Here is a 23,082-nt window from a genome sequence, read left to right as displayed (position 1 = left end):
CGGCGGTGAACATCCAGGCACTTTTGCTGCCGTCAGTGGATTTTGCTTGTACCGCTGTTCTCATAGGAAATTAATTGAATCGCTTTTCAGTTGCCTGTAGAAATTCAGCGTTAGTCAGCCTTTTTCAACTGCAACTACGTTGTATCTGTGACGTGAGGTGGATTCCAAACAAAAGTGTTACCACAACTTGACAACAATGTACATGTTTTGCATTGTTGTCGGTGTTAAAGGAAGTTCGGAGTAACTTCACTAAAGGGTGCTTTGCACCATGACCTTGAGCTAAAAACTCCCCCCAGCAGTTTTTTTTCCCCTTGGTCGAACATTGGGCAAGTTAGCACTATTAGCTGAACGGCACAAATGTGTATCTCGTAAAATACCCCACTGATAACGCCTGTAGTGTTACCAAACTTCTACAGTAGTACAAATAGGTTCTGTACTTTAACACGGGGCATTTGAAAGTTTGTAAGTACACCAGGAGTTTTTTTAAATAGCATTGCCGGCTGACTTCTACTCTCTGCTGCTAACGCTGATAGCTAGCTAGCTCTCAGATTCCCCTCCAATAGTTGTAGCTCCTCGGCCATGTGTTCAGGCTCGAAATGAAGAGATTACCGGTAAAGTAGGAGAAAGAAGTGAATCAGAAAACAGCAAGACATCATTTAGGGTTACAATTTACAGGCAGAAGACAACAGGACACCATTAAGAATAAAAAATTATAATTATAAAAATATGCCTTTTTAATAAACCATACAAATCAATTTCTCATAATTATGTCAGGTCCATTAAGTCAAGAACATCGCAGAAAAAAAAAATGCTTTGAGAAATTTGATTGAATAAATGATAAATTCAATTTGGCGATATGGCTCTGTTAAGAGGAGTCAGCAGCAGCAGCATTAGGGGTCGCTCACACTGTAAACTATTCCCCCATATGAACAGAGAAGCAACGATAACATTGAAGCATATGTCACGTTATGCACGACAAGGTAGAGCTGGGGAGGAGGTGGGTTGCATAGATGCGAGCAGCAAGCAGTTAGGAGCAAACTACAGCAGCTTAAGTAGCAATTTAGCAGCAAGGGGAGTTGACCAGCTAATGCGCTGATGCAGATCAGCTGATGCAGATCAGTTAATGTTGCTATAGTAATACCTTTATTTCAATCAGAAACTGCTCTGAAATTGCCATCACCAAACCCACCAGACTCCACTTAAATAAACAATACTTTAAGTATTTCTAGAGCATATTTTCACTTGTAAATGGGTGAATTAAGGGTTTATTTCAGTCAAACCAATGGTGATTGTGAAAGATGAACCAAGAAAATTTTGAATGAAGTGTGTTTTATGATGATAAAATTACTGTTTGTTTTAACGTCTACTGGGTTTGGCGAAAGCGATTTCAGGGCTGTTTCATGATCTTGATGTTGTTTGAGATCTTACTTTTTGACAAAAAGGTCTATCACGGATCTTTTTAATAATGTTGTCACACACTTAGAATACTAATCCTGACCCTGTCGGTGGAAAAACAGCACTTTTGTGGACAGAAATTCAAGGTGAGCAATTACCCATTAACGTTACATTGCAGCTTGTTTAGCCGCTGCGATCTTGCTTGAAACTGGACCCATTTCAAAGATGGTTGTTCCCGTCAGTCCACTTAGAAAGAAAATATAGGAAAATAGGGTCTATGTTTAAATAAAGCTTAAATTACCCTTCAACAAAAGTAATCTGATTTCTGTGATTTTTTTTTTTGCCCTGTTATGTGATAACATTGCTTCCCAGCCTTGTTCACTGCCGTCTCAATAAATGCTCAAGAAGACATGATCATTGAAGCAGCAAGAGCAAAAAGGAGGAGGGAAAACAGAGACTTTTCTATCCACTAAGATCAAAGCTTTTGCTTGTGTGTTGATAGATTGGATTTATCTCTGTGCTGTTGTTTGTAAGGCCTAAGGGGCTTTTTGGAGATAAGACTTGCCCTCTACATACATTTTCCTAGGGGTCAACAGTGAACAAACAATTTAGAGGGTCAACATCTACACATTTTCAAGTGATAACCCCAGGGCAACTACACTGTCAGTCTAAAAGCTTTATGCATCCTAATTACTTGACCAGCCAGTTACTGGGATTTAACTATGACTATTCTGTATATGTAAAAGACAGTGGAGTTAAACCATTTACAGCATCAATGCTGTTCACCGACTATCCCTGAATCTCTCACAACTTTCAAATCTTGTAGACTGTAGTGTAGGATTTTTACTGTCCCGACAATAATTAAATTAATTAAAATCTTTTGTCCAAATCCATAGAGTTCTGCTTTATGAAACTATTTTTACATTAATTCATCATAATTAAATCCTCTTGTTTGTTTATAATGATCGGGCTAAGGTAGACAGTTTTGCATACAGACTGTGGATGTCAGTCAAAAAGTTTTTTTGGTTTTGACCATTATCAACATAAACATAAGTCATGTCCAATTAAAGCTTCATCAACTTTAAATTGTATTTCTTGAGCCAACTAGATGGCGCTTGCTTGGTTAAAAAAAAAAAAAAAAAGGCTCAAGAAATGACAATTCGGTGTACTTTCTTAATTGAACTGAATGCAAAATACTAGTACACACTACTGCAGCCAGTTGACTTATCATCAACTGTGGCTTCAATCAATGACTCCTTCGTGATAACCTTCATGATTTGGCACCAAAAGTAACATTTATGTTTATATATATTATATAAAGGCCAATTACAACATGTTATAAAGGTTTCGTCAGCCAGTGTGTTTTTGCAAAGGGGAGAGCCCGCAATCTCATTAAGGCACTTCGTTGAATCTGAAGGTGGAACTGAAGAATGAAGGTAAATGACTCAGAGGCACTGAATTTTTCAAGACATCTTAACCAAACTGTCCTCAAACCAGGTCCAAAATAACTTGCCTCAAGGGAGCGGGCAAGTTTAATTACACGCCCTGTACCTTCCCATTCTCCACACATTTAGTTCAAGTGCTTTGAGTCTGAAGTGGAATATGGAAGGGAGAGGAGAGCTAGAATGAGAAATAGTAAAACAAAATAAGTGTAGACAGATGTGACTGAGAGATGGTGTGGTTGTGAGTTCTGTGCAGGTGTCTGGTCAGACTTCAGTGAGTTGTGGCCCCCATAACAGATGGCGGACCCACTTATGGCGGGTCCCTGCATGATAATAGTAATACAATTTAAAGATCCTGGATCTTGTTTTGTATCACATGTTCGAAATAAAAGATAAGAGAGAAAGACCCCAAGACGGTTGACTACATTAGGCTTAAAAAGGTTTAAGCATCTTACAGATGAAGACATTGTTCTAAGAGCCTTATTCTTAACAAATGTTGGTGTGTTTATCCAAGTCCACAGTACTTCTTGTAGTTGGGTTAAATTACATCCTGACTGAAAGTAAAACTGCAAAGACCATTTTCTCGCTACTTGTGCCTGTACGTTAAATGTTTATGCTCACTCAAATTGTCAATGGATATGGTTGGGTCCATTTCGGCTAAAGCGTTTTGAATGTTCACCAGACACACAAGTAGATCATCTCACTCATGGCTTGCACATGTGAAATTCCCCGATGAATGTATAGAAATGACTTTGAAATTGACAGTTGACATTAAATCTTAGTGTGTAGTTTGGACTGGCAGCTGGCAAAGCTGCCAGTCCGCCTCCTGGGCACTGCCAAGGTGCCCCTAAGCAAAGCACCAACCCCCAAACTGCTCCAGAAAATCTCTATCATCCTTAAAATGCATGTGTGAACAAAAAATAAGGGATTCACATAGCAAATACCAACTGTCTGCTTTGCATTCTATGCACGCTTTTCGTACTTTTGATGCGCTTTGCACTTCAGTTGGTTCCCAAAAACTGACAATAGTGCTTGAACAAATCTGGCAAGCCTTTAAAAGCTAATGGATATTTACTTGTTAATACATGGGTAATATGCTGATGTGTGTCTGGCTAAACGGATGCACATTGCAGGGATAGATATTGACATCACATGCCAGATCTCAGGCTTTATACCTCCCTTTCTGTTATCTCCGTTATCTATTTTCCAAGGGGACCATTGCTACATCTGGTGCTTAGCCCCACCCAGGACAGCTGTGATTGGTATAGAGAAATAAAAACAAGCCAGAGTGTTTTATACTCTATCCTAGAAATGATAAGTGGTGTAGCCAGTCCATTCTCCTGTGAAATAGGTGTGGCAATGCAAGACTAGTATGTGCTAAAAGTATGTAGAGGAGCCATTATCACCGACATGCAAGTCAAGTCGGTCCCACAGGTTTGCATAGTAAAGAACAATCTGAACGGAGTGTATTATGACTGTACCAAAGCGGCTTTCACTTAGCTCTCACATAACGAGGGAACATTGACATGAGGACAGGAATTCATTCTAAGAGGCTTCATTCTAAAACCTCAATAGAAGCTTTAAATGTACAAAAAATGACATTTGGTACACCCTGTTCTGTAGACAAACTCATTGTGATCTGAGGGGGAACTCTCTTCAAAGTTTTACAAAATAGTTTAGTACCAAATATTTATACCCTGCAGAGGTGACAAGTGGCTGTCCCTAAGAATAAGAGTGTTTTATGTGGTGCATAAAAAAACGTTAACTTAAAAGTAAATATACCATTTTAACGAATAAATGAAAAAAGCATTGGACTTTTTCTTAGTCCACTTAGATACCAAACATTAACATACTGCTATTTGTTCATCTTAATCAGTTCACATGGGATGTTTGAAACATATTCTGAAGAAGATGGAAAAACAATTTGCATTTCTTAAAATATTTTCTGAGGTGCATTTGTTAATGTGCAGGTGCACCTATATGTACAACACATTCTCGCTCCCATTGTTTCAAAACACGAAGCTTGGTCAGGGACCTTTGGCGCTAGATCAGGACCATTGGCATCACTTTTTGACGCATTTGGGACATGCGTCCAGTCTTTTGGCGTCATGTTTTGGCACGCTTCGTTAGGACTCTTGTAGTCACTTTTTGGCGCTCTGGGTCTGGACGTGTGTTTAACTGACATGAGGCACAAGAACGAGACCGTTACGTTAAGGACAATGTAATGGGTAGGGTTACAAAATGTATGTTTCAGTGACACACGGGACACAAACCCCGGTCTCTTGGGTCAAAGTCCTGTGTTGTTTACCCAACCACCTTACTTGGATTTAAGGTACTCGCTACTGTTACTGCATCATCTGCTCTACCAGTACGTCCCATACAGACGCTAAAAGGTGACTGACCAAACGTCAGTATTTTACCAGTTGGGAGTAAGAATGGGTTGATATGTACAGTTTGTGGAGAGACAGACTGGAGGAGAAATGATAATATCTTTGCCAGACAGTCAGTCAGTTAGCCAGCCAGTGAAGAAGTGCTTGAGTCAGTCAGTTAACCAGCCACACGTTCAGTCTTAACTGCCCAGTTTACAACAGCCTGCTATAAAACACGAGCAGCTGACAACTACAGTCACTTCAGTCTGACACACTCTGGAGTTGCTATGACGTTACAGCAGCAGTCTGCGATGACAACCTCCTTTATCACCTGTTAACAGGAGGTAGAGTTTGCGCGTGTGCACGTGTGTGCACTCTTGATAAAGCAGTGAAGCAAATGGAAGCTGTGTGTTGGTTAGATGTATGTGTGGGGGATTTTGTCTATAGGTGGTTGTGTGTGTTCGAGTGTGTACGACAGAGACAGACAAGAGTGTGTATGAGAGCTGACAGAGTTCAGGTTGACAGCCTTTGTAATGAAGGAGAAGGTAATTTGTTAGACGGATCCTCCTCTGTGGCCGCCTGCATGTCTCCCTCTGTTCATCCTTCTTTCCATCGCTCTCCCCCCATCGCATCTTCTGTAAATCTCTCACAAGCACTCTTTCTTTCCCACTTACCCTCCATCTCTCTCCATCCCTCTTGTCTAATGCTGCTCCTACTCCTCCTCTCCTCTATCCCTCTCTTCCTTCTCCCTTGCTCAGCTCGGGCCCTCATCTATCAGGCCTAATGATTAAGCTGCTGCCCTGCTTATCTGAGGCACTGCTTCATATTTCCCAGAGCTGAAACCAGCTTTAGCGGAGCGGGAGTAGAGCAGCTGAGCAAACTGAGGCATCTCCTTCATAACAGTAGAAGTAGTTTGATTAATAAAAGTATAAATTAGGCGTCTTATTAAAACGTATGTACCAAACCAATGCTTAAGCGAGGAAGGGGAGGTTTTTGTAACAGTTGTTAATTTTCGCTCGACCAGTGTTGGATTTGTTCTTTTAACCAACATCAGTATTGATGTGTGTGTTTTGTATGCAGATAGAATATATTTATTGCCTTCTATCCGCCAAAAGTATGTAATGCAAAATCCAACCCTCAAGACACACCCTTGTGCCTATGGTCAAGCAAAGCCTAGCAACCATACACTTTATACATTACTCAACCTCTTTTCACATGGTTTCAACCACGTAGGCCCACTTACACATTTGTACTTTATAATGTCCATCTACAATCGTTGGCTTCACTTGCTCCATACAAAACAAGAAAAATCTTAATTCAAATCTTCTACATGGAGCATGCTTACTTTCTGGGACATGTAGCTTTAGCCTCAGTCTTTCAGCAGCAAAGACTCAGCTGGTAAACCGTTTTCAACAAACAAATGGTGTCATGGTTGTATGTTTCTGTTTCCTGTTTTATTTTGAAGTCTCTGTTTTTTCCCTTCTCTTGTCTAGTTTTACTTCCTGTCTTTAGTTTTCCCGCCCTTGGGATTGACCTATGTGTTTCACCTGTTTCCCCAATCTAGCGTCACCTGTTCCTTATTTTCTCATTACCCTATGTATTTAGTCTCTGTTCTGTCTTTATCAAACTATCATGTCCTGTTTATGGTGTTCTTTGTGAGAGTGTGTGCCATTGCCCCTTTTGGTTTCAGTGTTACTCGTATTTTGTTACTCCTGGTCCAGTCTCTTGCTTCTGCCTGCACCTGCTTGTTACTCTAAATGCTGTATCCAGGACACCTTTCATTTGGGATGGACTGTGATTTATTAAATCTTCTGGCAAGCCTAAGCTACCTGTCAGTCTCTGCATTTGGGTCCTACATCCTCTGAAGACATAACAAATGGAGCTTGTCTGCTGTAGTTGATCAAATCAGCTAACGACAGTTGTCATTTGTGCAAACAAAGACAACAGTCACTGGATAGAAATGAGAATCATGCCTTTGTTTACTTCTCTGTCAAGGCAAGGACCTATTTTTAAAAAGTTAAATAAAAATAAAGCATTGGCGGCCGACATCTCAATAGACACCACATTGTGGATGTCATCTGTCTTGTTACTTTATTAGGATTGCCAAGTTTCATTCAGTGAATGGAAAAACAGCAATATCTCTTTTCCTCCTCTTAAATGTCATGCATAATATCAGGTGCAACATTTTGATGGAATGATAAGAACAGATCATTGCGATTTTCAGATCAACACGACTGATCATTGAAAAATGTGTTTTTGCAATGCATCATTTTACACAAGACACTAGCTGATCACTCTGTGTATCCCAGTACAGAATTATAGCCCACATTATTACCCCAACAAGAGAGACAGAACATTCTGATTACTGTCGACCTCCAGATCTTTTAGCACCTCAAAGTTTCAGGATGATATTATTTCCATGCCTTTCTGCTTAATGACTCTTGTAGACGCCAGCCAAAACACACAACTGAGAGTTCAGAGTTCAGTGAGTATGATGCCAAACAGGTGTTTGTGTCTTTGAACCAAGTGGATTGAGTGTTTCAGAATTACTGTTGAACAAGCTCTTAGAGAAATTGTCTTTTGACCAACTATATGCCTGAATTCTTGCAGTCCATCAGCCTTTCTTTCAGTTTTGCTACCCAGGTATCTCCTGTAGAGTTCCAGGAGTTCTAAGAATGTGTGACAGTAAGGGCGAACGGGGTACTAGAGACCCTAACAGCTATTTGTTTCACAGTCCTAGCCCCAGTGTTTGTCTGTTGCACAAAAGAATTGTCTGTGAAATGACAGAAATGTATGACACGTATAATCTATACAATAACCTAGTATTCCTTTAGCAATTGTGGCTTCAGTGAATTTCCTTAATGTTAATATGTAATTGGAGGAGACCCTTGTTAAATTATTAAATTGTTTATATGACTATGATAAAAAAGAGGAAAAAGATATTGAGGAAAAACATACAGTATACACTAGTGTTTCAAAAGTTAAATAAAAGAGGGATCTGCAGTGACAGTTATTTATTAATATGGATCTATAATAAAATGTATTGATTGAAAAAAACGCAAAGCTTTAATATCACTCTGGAACACATTGAGTTATGCAAGGTGTTTATAGTGTAGAGAAATTGTCTTTGGCAGAATACAATCATCTGCCGATTAAAATGAGCTGCAGGCGATACTGGCCTACAACTGTTGCCAGAGGATACTCAACGTTTCTAATCAGATCAGAATGAAACATGTCAACAAGCATGGGAAATGTTTTAATGTTTGCTCTCTGATAAAACTGCTGTTCAACATGTATTGCTGGCGGTTTTCATACTCATCATCTATAACCTAGCATGCTCGGAAGCATGCACTCGCAATAATGGCAGAACTGGTTAACATGTAGTGAGTTGCACTGATGTGACAATTACAAAAAAAGTTTGTCTATATCCACGTTGTTCCACTTCTGGGTTTTCTCCGGTGCCGCCGGAAGTTCCCAAAAATGTTGGGAGGGTATTCAGTCAATTAAGTTTCATGCACACATCTAAATACTTAACAATGGGGGGTCACATTGGGAAATATTGAAAAAAACCAGAATAAAAATAAAGAATAGTAAATACAAGCAGTCCTTAAACTAAAGTTTACAATGCATGTTGACAAGTACAGTGATACTTACAAACTACTAAAAGAATTGTCTATAGACCTAAACGTGAAGTTCCACGTCCAGGATTGTTCGGGTGCCGCTGGAAATTCCACAGAATGTCCCTCATTTAGGTCGGGTGTCCATTCCCTTGGGCTTTCTTTGTGTTGTAATTCTAAAAACTGGTTTCTGAGCACTGTAGTTGCCAGCTCCTCAGATCTCTGCAGGGTAAATCCAGACAGCGAGCTAGACTATGTGTCCAATCTGAGTTTTCTGTTGACTGCCCAAGACGATTGTGACTGGTTTAATAAAATGCCAGTAACCAGGACATGTTTTTTTCCCATCCCAGAATGCTGTGTGGCCTAGCCAGACCCTCCTTTGCAGTGTTGTGGAGGTAGGCCTGGCAATGCGATACTACCAAAAAGCCAAACAATAACCCTACCCCGAACCACACTGGCAGTACCTTGTATCATGCCCAACGGCACAAATGGACATTTGGAAAAACAGAAAAATGGGTTAAAATATCCAATTTTTCTATTTCTTTTTTTCCGCCTTGACAAATTCAAAACTTGGATCTATAGCTGTTTTTCCAATTTTCTGTTTTTACTCAGAGGATCAGAAATGTAGAAAATTACAAAATTGTGTCTGTACTCCAATTATTCAATACTGCAATTATATTCTCTCCCTTGTTCCGCTTAAAAATGGATATTTCAACTCTTTTTTTCAGTTTGTTCAAATTTCCATTTGTACTTAGAGAATTGAACTGGACCCACATTGTCCACCTGTATCACTAATGAGAGACAAAACATTCGCCAGCTGGTTTGCTTCACAAGCCAATTCATTAAGCAGGAAAAATACCAACGACTCACACCACAACTGTTATGTTCCCCACTTGGATTCTGAAGTGGACACAAAGCAGAGGTCTAATCAACTCAGGCAGGTTTGTTACAAAAATAGATGGTGCAAGAAATGATTAGCAAAAATTTGTCTCTTTCTGAACACCACATGAGATGGGCCAGTAGCGTTCACAGATCTAAGCAAAGCAAAATCCCAGGATATCAGACATAGGACACAAAAGGCAGGGAATTGTAATCTCACAGGACTATAAAAGTTTTAGCCGTAGCGTTGTTACCACAGAGGTGAACGGATGAACTGGCCAAGACTGAGCAGGTTGATTTCTGGAATGAGCTTCAGGTGTGAGATGCTGCCCGAGATCTGGTGAGGAGGGCGAGGGACGCTTAAGAGCCACTCCCACAAACACACACGCATACACAACACAAACTAGACATAACATGACAGACAGACACAGCAGGGAGGGGAAACAAAAGGACAGAGGGAGTGCCACAACCAGATCATGACAACAACAGAGTAGTAACACAATTTGCCTGGAGAGTTGTGAGCTATGGTAGTTAATTTTTGTGAATTAATTTCTTTGACGTAAAAGACACCTTGACAAACATTCCCAAGCGGTAAAATCACTGCACCATTATTGTGAATGAAGGAAACAGTCACTTGTAATGACATTACATGTACAGTACATGTTAACAATTTAACATTACCTGCGGCAGTGACTTGTTTCTGAACTCTTACATTATCATTACTCCATGCAGGCGAAGCAATGGCAGTATCTCTGACCCAGTTCACATTTAACACCAATCATGCCCTCATTTACGGTAGTTCCTACCTGTGACATGCTAATCTTTACTGTCACCGTTGCACTTTTGATAAAACAATGGTGCATGGTGAAGTGCTACAGTGCACAGGGTGTGGACAGCATGCAGTAGCTGCTGGATGGCCCGGTGAAAGTATTATTTTTAGCCTGGGTATAGTTACTTCTGTGATCGAACCTATAAGCTTTACTTTACTGCACTCAAGACTGTACTTTGTTAAATTTAAAGCTCTTGAAAGTCTTGCACCTTAACCGACCGTCCGTCTCCGTTTCTCCTGGACTTCTCGAGAGCTCCAAAAATCCACTATGTCGGCTCTCCATTTTGCTTGTGTTAATTATTTTACAGAGTAGAGCTGCAATGATGCCAGAATATGTTTTTCTTTCTCTGTCTTTGGATGAATACTGTGAGCCCCGTCCTAACTGACTCCCGATCTGCTCTCTCGTTCTATTAGTCACTCCGGCAATCTGCCCTGCAGTGGTGTTACAAGTCCCACTAAAGTCAATTAAAGGAGCCAAAAACTAATTTATGATTTGGCAAAATGACACTTCAATTGAAATTGTTAAAAGATGTATGCAAATCTAAACCCTGCTGATAGGTTCATGCTTTTCTCCCACGCCTCAGGGTGGATGCTGAAGAGCATATGCCCACTAATGCCCAAAAAGATGTGTAGTAATATCAGCATGCATGCATACAAACACACAGAAGTAAAGGGAGCTCATTAAGGCAAACAAAACAGACTGACGTGTGGCTTTGTGTGCTCTTTTCAACACACACACTCTCACATGCTGTAGACTAAGCTGGCAGGTATAGCGCTCTAACTTCTAAACCCCATGTCTGATAAAATATTAAACCAAAACATAATGCATAATTTTCCTACAGTAGTGTCAAGGAACCCCATTGGATGAACACACAGCAAAACAGCCCAAGGCTTCTCTACTGCAATAACGCAAGTGTGCTTTTTTTTACCTTCTTGTTTTTTTTTATTCTCTTCACACTTTTTTGTCTGCTTTCCCTTAACGTTTCTCTCTTCCAGCAGTTTCTTCCATTTTTCCTTGTTACAGTGGCTACTGTGTCCCTGACTTCTCTAACAGTGCTGAAGACGAGAGGATACAAAATCGATCGGCATTACCATGTAATCAATAAACTGACATGAAAATGTAATGCGGCTGTTCCCGGGGCGCTACTGATGGAGAGGAGTTAGCTGTTTGAGTGGGAAGGGAAACGCCTCGGAGACCCAGAGATACAGGCAAACAAGCAGCGAGACGCCCGGCTATAGGCTGTACGGGTAAAGGCAGTAGTGTCTGCTGTTCTTTAGAATAAAGCATTTCTACTGGGAGTCAAAAAGAGGAGTTATCAGGCCTTAGATGATTGACAGGCAGAGAGAAGTAAGGTTTCCATTGTGTTTGCTTGGAATCAAAGATGAATGGGAAAGAGAACTCTCTCCCCCGAGACTTGATTTGGGCAAGGATTGTGTGTGTGGGGGTGCGTGTCCTCTTACTGCCTCCATTGCTGTCACATCCAATCACAGCCCATCAAACTGACTGAAGCTGAGTTGACAGAACTGTTTAATAAACACTTAGACCCCTAGACACACACAGAGGTAGAAAGCTTTAAAGAGGCCCCCAACACACTTTTCCATCAGCCCTTCTTAGTCATGTACTGATGATTGGAGGGATATACAGTATATATATGTAAAATTTATACCTTCTCGCTTCAATTTGTTTTGGTGACTTTTTCCTATCCTGACTATGCGACGAGTGAATATGGAATAAGTGAAGGAAGTTTAAATTGCAGAGTATATTATGCAGTCAAAGTGTAAATGCTAAATAAATACAATTATTAGCAAATAATGTTTTGCCTATTGGCAAATGCTGTGTTGTAAATCCTTTTTTTTTTTTTTTTTTTTTTTTTACAGTTGTATAGTGTGCCTTGTAAAGGAAATACAATCATACACCTTTCTATTTTTAACGACTTGTTAAAAGGCCGGCAGGTGTTTCTTTATCATTGATTAGACCTTTGGGGGGAGTTATGCTGTTTAGTATTTTTTTTTTTTTTTTTTTACATTTTAGTAAAAAAATGTAGTTTGTGTCTTTTGCTTTGTGTTTTTTTTAGACTTTCCTTCCCCGAACAGCAACCCCAGGACATTCACCAAGGAAATTGGCAATGTGCATATGCATGCTAGTGAAGTAACTTTAATTATAAAAACAGACCACAATCCTTTTATAAACTCAACGTTTTTTTTTCCTAAACCTAACCAAACTGCGACCGTTCCACAATGTTAATGTGTTTAAAACCGTGATTTTTCATCTTTAAGCCAGTGCATTTCCTTCTTTTTCCTTCTAATAAATGAAAAATTATAAATTAAGATTCACAGTCGTGAAGAACAATCTGATCAGGCAACAAGTAAAGACAGCTGCGTGGGTGGACCGAGGCTGTGTAGGGATATAATCCAAACATTTTCTATAAGGCTATTTTTGGTGTCTTTTTTTGAAGCTGCAAGCGTCTGTTTTACATAATAATCCTATGGTGTACGCTGTGTTTTCCTTTTTTAAACGCCACTGCCAACTTCTTTTTTGCAGCTCAAATTGTCTTTTTGAAGTTAGAAAAAGTTCAAGTTTTCTGAAAAAAAAACACCCAACATTAAGCACTCTTTTGACAGCGGACCAGTAAAAAAACCGAGTAGCCAGATCTGTCGTTTTCTTAACAAGAAAAAATGGAGTCTAAGCACAGTGAGTTATATGCCTATACGGTATGACCGGGTGCTTTCTGTACAGGGAACTCGATTTGTTTTATGTTAGCAGCACCACTCTCTCTATCTCTCTCTCTCTCTCTCTCTCTCTCCTTTCTTTCTCTTGCTCACACCACCGCTAACGTTAGCACCGGTCCGCACAGCGCTCTAGCTAGTATACTGTAGCATTAGCTGTTTTTATAGCAACACAAAATGACGCCAGCTTTTTTTTCCACTACAAAAGTGCCCTAGACCACTTTTTCTTGTCCAAAAAGACGCCAAGTAAGAAACAAAGCCTTAGTTGACATAATATTTTCAATTGTGAGTGATTATTTCTGATTAAATGCTTGCGTTGCTGCAGATGTTTAAATTGTGTTTATCTCTTTGTTGTGTACCACATGATGTTTTATCCACTTCTGGTACAATAAAGTAGAAGATCTAGCAGTCAGTACATTTGTTAGCATTGAAAAGTATTAATGCCAAGTGTTATGTAGAGCAAATGATCCACCAGGGACCCAAGGGTGATTTTGTTGTCTGTGTTCTCATCACTTGGAAACTGGGACAGTCTCTCAAAACCTGCAGTATTCTTCACTTCCTTTTGCAGTGCATACTTCAACTGACTCTGCATCGCTCTTTGAGTTAGCAGGAGCGCCATATGTTTCATGGGAGAACATTTTGATTCTTTTGATGGCACTCTCCACTCTTTCCTTCCTCTGATGTTTTTTTCTGCCATTCCCCTTTCTCCACCTTTTCTTCTCTCATTTCTCAGGACCTCTTCTGCCTCTGCTTTTGTCCTTTGTCTTTCCTACTATTATCCTCACATCCTGCCCTCTTCTTTTATTTGTATATTTGTTTCTTCTTCCATCTCCCTTCTCTCATTAATTTACAATGCCTTTTCCTTATGTCGCCCTTGTTTACTTCCTCCTCATCCCCCTGCTCTCTTTTCAAATCAGGGAATTCCTGACCTTTATGTATTACAGAAACCTGCCCTCACACACTTTACAACAGTGGCAGATATATGGGACATGAATATTCATGTGGTGCTCTATGTGCTGTACATACTACACACTCTGTCCAGTTAGTGTACTTTCCCTCTCTCAATGTCTGGGATGTCTGTACAAAATAACAGGAGTAGTTGTTTGAATGCGACGTGTAAGGATTCTGCGTAGATTGATTTATTCAGACAGACCTGCTATTGTTTTGCTGACAAACAGATCCAAACCCGGTGAGACCGGCTTTTATACAAACACAGCAATATGGAACCACTTGGCCTGGAAATGGTGCGGTGAGAATCAAGGTTGAGTGACTTAGCGAAGGGCACAGCAGCAATTTAGCACCTGGTTGAAAACTATGGACATCCACTTTCCACAAAGTACAGACACACAACACCGTAGACATGTATTTTGCACACTGCAAATGTCAGAGAGTGTGTGTGTGTGGTGTGTGTTTAAGGTCAACAAAAGGTTGAATTTAAATTTTACAAGAGAAAAGAAGTTAAGTCACACAAAGCGCATAAATGACCAATGCAGACTTGTTTGATGGGATGTGTGATGGTGGATGTGTGACTAGACTAGATTAGAAAAGTAATAACCCTGAATTGCTTTGCTATTTGTTTTGCTATTTTGTCATGAAGAAGTAGAATAAGGAAAGATACGGTGGCATGCACATGTGTTGTTTTTCTAGGCTTTCTAGTTTGTTTTTTTTATAAGGGTAATCCATTGGGAAAATGCATTTTTGGCTGCACAGGGGTTTTTGTTCCAGTGAAATTGGTTCCATTAGCTCTACTAATACATCCACGTGTATAACTCATATAGCAAGTGGCGTTAGTATGGAGAGTTCCAATGAGAAACCAGAGCTAAAGAGCCTCTTGTGTCATTCAGATTTATCGTTTGAGAGCATTTTGTTTTTGCTTGAAATAACGGTGATACAGAATAAAAACTGTGCCAACATTGTTCAATCAAAATTTGGGTGTGTTTCCGGAGGCACAATCAGTCAAACATGCTTAAACGTTTGTAACGCCCCAATGCATCTTTTCCAATTACCTTTTATGTTAATACACTTTTGCACCTGCTTCTCAGATACATAACAATCCAAGTCAAATGCTAAATGCTTGAAGCTCTCTAAATAAAACCTCACTTACCTTTGCTCCTCCTGAGATTTATGCTGTCTTCCTTTACATCAGTGGCTTCTAAACTGGGGGGCCCGGAGTTACTGGGGGGGGGTGTTCTGCTGCAAAGGATGGACAAGTTCGTAAAAAGTCTGCCAAGTAAACATAACGCGAAGAAATTAATCTAAGGAAATGACTTTCAATCCCTCAGTCAAATCGCGTTGGGTCTCGTTGATTGTCTGGAAGAACAGCTGATTGTTGCGCACCTCTCTCTTCCTTTCTCCCTCTCTTGCTCCTTCACGCAGAAACTGCTCATCTGAATTCAATTGGAAATATTTGCATCTTCAAAAGGTCGGCCATGCAGAAAAAGTTTGGGAACCATGCATATAGACAGAATAAAAAGGTGTCATTCACACTGCCATGAAAAGTGCACGTTAGATGAGTGGAAAACTGGGATTTGTGCTTGCCAAATGATATATAACACAAATGTAAATAGTAAATCTTACCCTCCGAGAAAGCTGTCTCTCACTGTACTGTACAGTGCAGTGCGTTCTCCTGTTTTTTGTAATAAAGACAAGCTACACTGTACAACTATCTGTCAAAGCTGCTGCTATCTAAATGTGTCTATATTGGTTTTTGACCCCTCATGAAGCATACACACACACACACACACACACACACACATGCACAAACACACACACACACACACAACCATCTGCTGCTGTAATGAGCATGGCTGAGTGCCACCATTTGCTGTATCAATCTTCCAGGCTACATATGTCATGCAATGCCATGTGGAGACAGGAGGCAGGGGTGTGTGTGTGTGTTTGTGTGTGTGTGTATGTGTGTATTAATCTGAGTGTTCTCATTCACTTCTCCCAAATATGCCACGCTCTATGATCTAACAAGACCTCAAGCAGATAAAAAACACAAGCTGAAGCAAAGGCACTCCGTGGCACATCTTTAATTTCTCCTCCAGCATATGAGCTCAGTTTGAATTTTTTTAATTTATTTTTTCCTGGGAATGTATTCAATGACGTGAAAATATATGCTCAACATAGATATTGTCTTCTGGTACCAAGGTTTTTTTGACATTATAATTGTTTGAATCAAGATCATCTCTATGATCATGATTGGACAACCTGGTCTCACGGCAGTTTGTGAAATGGTCGTTCATGTCACGATTTCTTGGCTTAATACGTGTTCAGGTGATGATTTTAGAACATGAGACCGGGCTGCTCGGGGGGAAGCAACAACGGGGAAATGAAACGCTGCATGCAGGACGGTGACAACAACTCGTGCCAGGACACGATCCACGGCCTCTGGGGGACACAAAAACGGGGAAAGGAACCGTCACACACCGGACACGCAGACAACACCGGGACACTTGTGATTAGGACGACAATAATGCGGAAAGGAACTTCAACATGTGAGACACAATCCCCGGTCTCCAGGGGGGAAGTCCTGCGTTGTTTGACCCACCTACCACCCAGTCCAACCTCCCTGCGTGGATTTTCAGCTTTTCAATTCCACTTGCTATCATAATTGTGCTGTTGTCAAGTAATAGGCTTCCCATTGAAATACCTTACTTCAAAATTCGTAATCAACACACAAAAATAACAACATAACATGACCTGTACAGGAATAAATTGATAAAATAACGTGACCATTTCACAAACCGCCATTAGACTGGGCTGGAATGTAATACCCAACAGCTTTGATGTTATCAGATCCATCTGTATTTCTAACACTCCAATGTGCGTAATGGAAGTTTAACTCTGTTTATCCAATTAAAGCTTTCCCAATTGTGTATGATCATAATTGCTTGTTTCTGGGAGAAAGAATTTCTCTTTGATGCTGTTCCGTGTCAGTAAAATCACGACACACGCACACACACACACACATGCGGTATGTTTGGAGAGAAGTACTGCCGATGGGACCATCTGTTATTAAAGCTCAGGCTCGTTGAAGCAGGGAAAAGATGTCTTCCAGAAAACCGCTCATTGCATGTCTTGTGTCTCTAAATATTACTCCTGGCGCTGGCCGTGGCTTCTGGCTGTGTGTGAGTTATTGCATGTTTTTGTTAGTGGTGTTAGCATGAGGGTTTGTATTTATGAGTATAAAGAGGCTTTCTCAGAAATCCTCATAATCACACCAACAATATCTGGGAACATCATGAATTGCAGGAAAGAATTGGCTGTACAAATAATGTTTTGAAGGCAACACATCCTCATACCTAAACGACAGAATAGGTTGATGTCCAACGACTCCCAGAATGACATATAAGACCATTCTGTTTTAATCATGTGATCGCTTTATTAAAGTAATGACCGCTCTTTTAAACATAAAGTTAATCAGGGTGTTGCCGCAGGTGGATGCGTTGATTTTCCCTTTTTCTGGTCTACGTACTTTCCCCGGTGGGGACAAAATGTATCCCCCCCCCTCAAATTGATCGATGCTGCTTTACCAATAGACCACTGTATATCTAAAATGGAAGTATTTTAAACTAAAAAAGTGCTATATTGTTCTATAGTACCCATAAAACAATAAAAATCTGTTGCTGGTTGTATTTATCACAGTGACTACAGTGACTGTTGCTGCAGGCACCGCCACATGACGGCCCTTTCAGGGACCGTGGTAGTGGAGCTAAGCTAGAAAAAGTGAGCGTCATGCAGCGACGCCAGTTAAGTTTAGGCACCAAAAAAAGATTGTGATTTGAATTAATTCATTTTTTAAATCAAAAACACTCCCAAGGCTGAATGAGCATTTGCTGTGTAAAAGCACTTTTCTTTGCCGGGAAGTCAAAGCGTTGTGTTTTACATTGACGCCACGTTGTGCTATTTCATTGTGAGATTATTTTTATTGAATATTGAAGGTCATAAATAAGTGGTTTTTGGCATGGCTGGCCAAGTGGCACTATATCCATTGTATTGGAAGGGAATTTAATTCTTGCTTGTTATGTTTGTTTTATGATCAAAAAACATCCCAGGTGCAGGGTGCTTTTTGTAAAAAACAATTTTTTGTTTTTTACAAAAAACACCCTGCATTTAATTTTGTGAAAAGGAGCTAGTTAAATTTAGGCGACAGAAATACTTAGGGTTAATAACACATCATGCATTGGCATAAAATGAGTCAATTCAAACTAATAAAATGAGGATGTAACTGTGTCACGGGTTAAGGTCCGTAAAGGCAGATCATTATAAAAAGTGACCCTTGACTTTTGGTTTCACCTATCCACCATCCCAACTTGCCTGCTCACGCGGAATGTGGCGGAATCTTTTGGGCTCTCCCTTATTTTTTAAGATTGTTTTGGGGGGCTTTTCCCTTCATTCGATAATGACAGTGGCTAGACAGGAAAGGTGGGAGAGGGGATGACATACTCTGTCACTTTGCTTCTTTATTTGCTCCTGCAATAATTACTACAGCCGTGAGAGCTATTGGCAAACATAAATATGGGTTTTTGTGGGTCATAAATATGGGAAATGGACACTGTGTCAGATTAGCCAGATTAAAGTTATTTTCTTATAGCTACAATCTGTGTGTTTTGTTGTGCAACAGAAAACTCAGATAGTCTAGCTAGCTTACTGGATTTACCCTGCAGAGATCTGAGACGCAGTTACCCATAGTCCTCAAGAATCCACCGGAGGTTAGAATTTTAACAGAAAGGACGCGGAAGGTTTCGAAAAGACGTAGACCCGGCGAATTTCTGGTTGAACCTGAACAATCAAGAAAATGGGGCGTCGTGGATATAGACTACCACAGTTCTAATTACTAGGCTTGATTTAATAGTTATTCAAGCTAAAGCCACTTTTGTTAATGTGTACAAGAAAAGTAAAATACCGTTAATATCAATTCAAGTTCTACTAGAATGTTTCCCTTCCTTGTCGCCCACAGAGATTCAAGGGACAGTTTCTTGAAACACTAAGAGACTGTCTACCCTGCCTACCTTTCTGTAGCAATTGTAATTACCCATTTTGCTGTAAACAGGCTTGGACTTTGAACTGTGAGTGAAGCTGCTCTCTGGCACAGGAGTGTAGATCGCTCCTGGCCCATGTCTCATTGTGACAACAGCAGCGTAGCTGCCAACTAAAACCAAGTTCACCTCCAGCCCATAGAATCTTTTATTCCTTCTGTTCCAAAGCCCCACGCTGACTTCACACCTGCTGCGATCACAGTGGGTTTCTGTTGGAGAAAAACCACAGATCTCTTTGTCCCCTCTGCTGTCTGATGGTAGCGTCACGGGGACTTTGGAGAAGCACCTCTCAAAAGCTGATGGAAATCTTTTAAATTGACCTTTGTCGATCTGAAATGAAGACAGATTCAGCAACTGCATGGCTTATTTCTCGTTTAAAATGTTTTCAGAAACACGTTTTGGTGAACTATTTTTGTAAAAAAAAAGAAAAAAAGATTGCATTCCTAACGTCATTATGGTCGGTTTTGAAATTCGGGAGCAGCACGTCCCACGTTTGTCCAATCAGCTGCACACGCGACATGTAGAGAGGGACGGACAGACGGACAGACAAAATAGTGACACACACACACACAGGTAGACACCATTAATAATACACCTCTGTGTTTTTCTCCTGACAGTTAACGTATAGCCACCGAAACCTTAGCTACTGTAGATATTGCTGTAACTTTAAGGTGTAACCTTTACTCACACGTACACATGAGTCCAAACATCCTCATTTTATCTAAATTCTTGTAATTTATTGTATGACTTTGTTGTTTTATGTAACCTACCTTGTGCTTAGATTCAGTGCTAATTAATAATTGCTAATTCAATTTTGTAGATTTCATGACTCTTGTCATTGCAATAGCTTATTATAAATTTTTTTAATATTCTTTTTAGGTGAGATTCCTTCTATAACCCGTTCTTCATCTCACCTGTTCAATTTGTTTTAAATTTAATTTATTTTATTGCCGTGTTTCTGTTGATTTTATTGTGCAAACAAATTCATTGATTCAGATAAAGGTTGGGGTACGTTTTTACCTGTTCCAAAAGTGAAATACAAAAATAATTTGGACCTAATGGCTAAAATTGTGTTAATATGATAAAACCTTTCTATGAAGTGTGCAATGTTAAGTAAATACAGTTTAGCTGGGGCCAGCAGCTCTATAGCTCACTCTGTCAGGCAGTCAACAAATATTTCCCCACCTTTTGATTGCACAGTATTTGCCCTAAGAGGCTGAAATTTGGCATGGAGGTCAAGTCTATAGCTGCTCCTCATGGCCTTTATTTGAAATCTCCTCAACTCCTCGGTTGAACCGGGTGTTCTCCTTCCTCGGTAATGGCTGTCTCAAGCTCTTCTTTTTGAGGAATCATCGAGCTATAGGTGAGGATACACAAGAGCAGCCTTCCCAGAAGCCGTGCAGCTGAAGGAGTTGCTTTCTCCGCCCAAAAAGCTGACGGAATAATGTGACTCTTCAGAGTAAAGGACGTCTCATCCTTCTAAAAACACATTCGCTCGTTGCCTCTCGTCTGATGATTTCCTCGCGTCTCTCCTGTGTTTCCTCGGTGGGAGGGATGCGAGGAAGTGAGACAAGTGCAGGAGTCTAGAAGGCAATTTAAGCAATATGAGAAGCACATTATATTAGGGTGTGTGTGTGTGGATGCACGCTTCACACAATGGCCACAGCTATTAGGATTTAGTGCTTGTTTTACAGCTGTTTCTTTTGAGAGGGTTGTGTATGGAATAAAAAAGAATTGTTTGTCCCCAAGTGTGTCACCGAAATCCCAACACAGCTCAGCGCTGTCCCAGGGGGGCTTGGACTTACTTTCAGTCAGGTTGCCTAAAGATGATGTCATTAAAGTCACCTTAGAAATGTAGGAAAAATCAGCATGCTGATATATCTCTAAAATATTAACCAGGAAAACAAATTGCATCTCCAACATTATATTGGATTGGAAAATAAAATAATAGGCTGATGAGGATAATGATTGTCTTTAACACAATTAATCACACTTGCATTTTCCACTTTAAGCTCTTCTGTCTCCAGTTGTTTCTTCTGAAAATCCATACGGATTGACAGCTGTTGAAAGGTTCTATACTATAATTACACCAAGTGCTTATTTTTCTTTCTTTGTAACTGTTGAAATAGCTTTACATAGACTGTCACCCAGTAACCAATTGGCAGGAACAGCTTGAATTAACGCAACACGGGATCAATTGTATAGACCTTTTTTAATAGAATTCCATTGCTTGGCAACAGTTTGAGTCCTTATCTTCCTGTCAGCAGATGCCATTTATATACACTGCAACCAAGAATTTCAGCAAGATATAGACAGAATCACAGTGATACAAAAAAAACTTCTGTGTAGACAAATGACAGTTAAATTGAGGAGATATGTGAAATCAGCATATTTATTTATTTATGTTGTCATTTTCAGCCGTACCTGTGTGTGTCAGTGTGACATTGTGTATGACTCCTAGTTTGGAGGTGTCACTTCTTTATGTTGTGGCCCAACAAGTAAATTAGGTCTTCAACTTAATGTAAGCCAAATTAGGTGACGTGTCATTACTGGGATTGTTCAGGAGCCCCCACAAATTCAGCTGGATGGCTCTACTTTTCGTCCAGATGTCCGTTACCTTCCGCTTTCTTTGTGTTGCCATTCAAAACTCCGACCAATTTCTGAGGACTATGGTTAACTGCTCTTCAGATCTCTGCATGGTAAATCCAGACAGCTAGCTAGCCTATCTGTCCAATCTGAGTTTTCTGTTGTACAACTAAAAGAAACTTTTGAACGTGCCACCAAAACAAGTTCCTTCCCGAGGCTATTTTGCAGAAGCACCGTTCTGTCCATTTTTCTGTCCACTGTTGAAATATGAAAGCACCAAACATGTATTTTAGATGATTGAAATGAACTATCATCCAGTTGTCCCTCCCCCCTGTTTGAGTTCACACAAGTTTAGCTGCAGTAGCTGTTCATGCAGGGGGGTGGGGGGGGGGGGGGACGATATGGCTTCAGGTAGCCTCAATCAGTAATGACAGTAGGAAGAGACATATACTGTTCCTGAGTGAAATATTACCACTTTATCACTTTAGAAGCGTATGTACTGTAATGTTTGTTCATTGTTTTGAGCACAACTTGAAAATGAACTACCACTCTTACTGTACTTTACCATGCTGCATTTATTCATGTGTTGGCATTGCATAACTTAACTACATAAGTTATGGTTTATTCATGAGGCCTATTTTGGCCCAGAGAACTGGGCGTCCTGAATCAGAGGAGAATCTCTCCATCTCTCCACGGGCCTCGGGGGGGGGGGGGGGGGGGGGGGGGGGGCAGCAAGGCAGGCGAACGAGATAGTAGACCCGGACGGAATTACCACTTCACTGCAAAAGGAAAGTGAAAATGATCTCCGTCACCTCCTCTGCCTCTTCCATCCACCCGCCTGACCATCATGATTTTGTTTTTCTCGCCTGCTTCATCTGTGTACATGTGCCTGTGGGGATGTGGGTTGATGTGTGTTTAAAGTGCTGCGCTGCCCTTAAGTTAACGCTCCTACTCTGGATGTCTACATGCATGTATTTATGTAGACCGGTGCTGCAAATGATGCTACCAATCTGGAGAGCACAGGAGTTGGCTGAGAGGCTCTGTCAGTTGTGTGTCACTAAGAATACATGATAGCTTCTCTGTGTGTTTGGGGGACAGAGAGAGAGAGAGAGAGAGAAAAGCTAAGAATGTCACAGGAGAGCCCTCTGCTGTCTGAATTACTAACCACTCAACATGCCCTTGATTCAGTCAATT

The 23,082-nt window shown here is 40.4% G+C and overlaps 1 protein-coding gene across 1 annotated transcript in view; it reads left to right on the top strand.

The window, feature by feature from the left end:
• LOC117950913 (inactive N-acetylated-alpha-linked acidic dipeptidase-like protein 2) overlaps window positions 1-23,082 on the top strand; it is a 498,171-nt gene that overhangs the window by 425,691 nt on the left and 49,398 nt on the right. The gene's annotated exons all lie outside the window — the stretch shown is intronic.

This window comes from Etheostoma cragini, chromosome 9, assembly GCF_013103735.1.
Source record: "Etheostoma cragini isolate CJK2018 chromosome 9, CSU_Ecrag_1.0, whole genome shotgun sequence".
NCBI lineage: Eukaryota > Metazoa > Chordata > Actinopteri > Perciformes > Percidae > Etheostoma > Etheostoma cragini.
Note: the sequence above shows the minus strand (reverse complement) of the source record. Positions and strands in the feature narration are given on the sequence as shown.